The sequence below is a fragment of the Lactuca saligna genome, chromosome 3 (genome assembly GCF_052625555.1).
Source record: "Lactuca saligna cultivar CGN05327 chromosome 3, ASM5262555v1, whole genome shotgun sequence".
Lineage (NCBI taxonomy): Eukaryota > Viridiplantae > Streptophyta > Magnoliopsida > Asterales > Asteraceae > Lactuca > Lactuca saligna.
Window position 1 is genome coordinate 34,470,364 of NC_136419.1, and position 3,566 is coordinate 34,473,929.

Sequence of the window (3,566 nt, forward strand, 5' to 3'; positions counted from 1 at the left end):
ACCCAACCCTAGTGGTCATGGTTTCCCTGATACACGTATGGGTCCTGTGCTTTTAGTAGTACGGGCCCATACTACCTTCCACACCTACCCATATTTGTATGAAGCACTACCACAACACCCTAGTGAAAAATATTCATATCAAGCGCTCAATCCTCACTCCTACAGGAACACTGAAAATCTCATACAGAAGGAAACCCTAGGCTAGCAGGCATCATAAAACAGGCAACATTATCATGAAATCCTGAAGATCCCTAGCCTAGTACTAACATGCTGTTCTATCAAAGCTCGAAAACAAATATCATGTATGGTATTTTGGGGTTACTTACTGGCTCTGGATGATCGTACCTCCGCCTCCTCTTTTTACTTAATTTGAAAACCATTTTAAGTTCTCTTTCAAAAACTCTCCGTGATTTGAGACTGGATTCACACGAATGTTCCCCCAATTCACTCAAACCAAGGCTCTGATACCAACTTGTAACAACCAAGAATTTCAACAAAAGTTAAACTTTTCAAAAACATCCCAATTCATTAAGTTATTACAAAAATGTTTTCAATACATTTATTATCAGAGTATTCCCAGATCCATATCATAAAGCATAAACATGAGGAGCGGTACGATCACGCCTTTGCCTTGCCACGGTCTCCTGAAGAACATGAAAAAAATATTAAACCACAACCGTAAGCCCGAAAGCTTAGTGAGATACCCCCAAAATACCAACTACATATACCATACACATAACATGCTATATCATATCGAATCACAGAACAACCATGCATATCGAGTCTACTGGGTGACTGGTTCGCCGTGTCGGGCCTTCAGTCCACCTGGTCCACCCTCCGAGTCCAATCATGTCCCTTGAGTCTGCAGTGTGGTTGGTCCGCCCGTACCGTGCCTTCAACCCACCTGGTCCACTCTCTGAGTCTACAGTATGACTGGTCCGCCCGCATCGGGCCTTCAGTCGGCCTAGTCCACTCTCCGAGCCTCGGCATGTCTGGTCCACCCTCGTGGCTACAGCCTATCCGGACCGCTTGCTGAGCCTTCGGAACAACCGGTCCGCCCTAGGTATCTTTGGCCTACAACACAAAGCAGGACCCGCCTCAACCCAACTCCAGTCCAAACAACTATGTGCACATAAACATACAATCATATAATAATTCATATTCAATCAAACCAATCTAGCAGATCACGTAACACAACAGACTCTAAGCAGGATACCGACCTAACCGGTCACTTGCATAGCATCATCCTATATACAAAGATACCGACCTTAACCAGGTCTCTGACGACTATCATCCTAACTACCAGGATACAAACATAGTAAAACAGCAACATAACAACAATACCCAAATTACAATCCGATAAAGGGCCGACCTTGGTGCCTTAGACCCTGTTGATATAGTGAGGATAACTCACCTCGCAACTTCTGACTGAAAGGATAAGATCACGCTGCTGAAATCTCCGACCCGAACTCCACCATTGGCTAACAGCAACACTGAACTCAAAACAAAAGCCAACATTTACTAAAATTCCCCTGGAAGTCAACTTGTCAACCCTTGGTCAAAGTCAAGTAGACTCATCCTCCTAATTGACTCTACTCGCCAAGTCAACCTAATGACTCGTCGAGTCCCCATGCTCAGAACTTCCCCAATCCGCGACTCAACTCGCCGAGTCACCCCGAGACTCGCCGAGTCTCGAAACTCTGAATCCCCTCGCACTCAACTCACCGAGTCCTCCCTTGACTCGCCGATTCATGACTCAACCAAAAGAATATTAGGACCTCACGATCAGACTCGCCGAGTCCAAGAATAGACTCGCCGAGTCCAAGGCCATCTTCAACCTACTCGCCGAGTTGTTCTTCCAACTCGTCGAGTTCTAGTCCATCTTCAAGCAACTCGCCGAGTACACCTTTGTGACTTGCCGAGTGCCTCTAGATCTTAACCCATGTAGAAGCTTTCCAGGCCATGCAGATGATCCAAAACATAGATCTACCCTTATACAACCCATCCATCACGTAAAGTGGCAAACTTTACCTGAATCCAAAGAGATCTAGGCATTTAACACTCTAGGGCTAGGGTTTGGGACAAGATGGCTTCACCAATCATTCAATAACAGGGACTTTAATGCACCCTAGACCTTTTCCACTTCAGATATGAGGTATCAACCTCAGATCTATCCTTCAAACTCAAGATACCACAACCTAAGCTTCCCTCACAACCCTAAAATGATGAATCTAGGAGAACACAGCCCAAGAACGAGATATTACCTCAAAATGAAGCCCCCAACAGCAAGGAATCCAAATCAAAGCAAAGCCCCTTACTCCAAGCCTCCTAACTCTCCAAGATCGTCTTCCAACTGTCTTCTCCAAGGCTCAAATGCACTCAAAACCTTCACAAACACGTATCTAGGGTTTCTGGACTTCAAGGGAAGGTAAGGAGGCTGGGGAGAGGGTATAATGTCCTTTATATAGGGCTCATCCCTTGAATTTAGGGTTTTCTTTACACAGCGCCTACTCACCGAGTCGGCCACTTAACACGCGACCTGAGTCACGACCCTACTCGCCGAGTCCACCCATGGACTCGCCGATTTGCCCTTCAAATTTACACTTTTAGCCCTTAAACTATACTCTTGATATTCTAGGATGTTACAGTGCAACCCGTGATTCCTACAAATGCCAACTTTAAACTTAAAGGCCACATACTTGCCCAACCTAAAGAAATCCCATTCTTCGGAAAAGATCACGACGACGCATACAAGCATCTAGACGAGGTCAATGACATAGCCGATTACTTTATCTTCCTAATGTGACCCATGATATTGTTTTGCTTCGTATGTTACCAGTCACATTTAAGGGAGCCACGAAAGATTGGTTGAAATCACTCCCTCCATGATCCATCACTACTTGGGCTAAAATGCGTGAAGAATTTATTGATCAATTCTGCCCTCCCTCAAAAATATAAAAATTAAAGAAAGTCATAGCCAATTTTAAGCAACAAGCTGGAGAGTTGCTTTATGAAGCATGGGAGAGATACAAAGGCTTACTAAGGAACTGCCTACACCATGATCTAAACAGTCAACAAGAAGTCTCCATTTTCTATGATGGAGTGAATGTAACCACTAGTCAGCTCCTCGATTCGCAAGGACCACTCATAAAGAAGCCACTCCCAATGATAAAAGAGCTAATTAAAGAATTTTCTAAACACTCTAGAGAATATCATAACCCAAGAAACGACTTAACTAATAGAATGGTGAATGCTATTTCGGATGACATGGCGGCAATGATGGCAAAATTTGAAAGCATGGATAGAAGAATGATTAAGATGGAACAATCCATCCATGTCATTAGAGCGGGATGTGAAAACTGTAGAGGGCCCCACCTTACTATAGAATGTGAACTTGATGAGAACGGGAACTGGAAAGTACAAGTGTGTTACTCAAGTCGTGATAGATATGATGATGATTCACGCAAACCCAATAAAGAATGGCTACCTTATGATGAGTACAAGAAAGCTAAGGAGGAAAACTATAAACAAAAAGGAAGAGGTTTTTTTATCAAAAAGAGGAACTG

At 43.9% G+C, this 3,566-nt stretch overlaps 1 non-coding gene across 1 annotated transcript; it reads right to left on the reverse strand.

Annotated features, from left to right (window-relative positions):
* Positions 1 to 2,958: 2,958 nt before the first annotated feature.
* Positions 2,959 to 3,065, reverse strand: LOC145037925 (small nucleolar RNA R71). The gene has a single exon (XR_013679036.1). It is a non-coding gene; the product is annotated as a small nucleolar RNA R71 (small nucleolar RNA).
* Between the last annotated feature and the right edge of the window lie 501 nt (positions 3,066 to 3,566).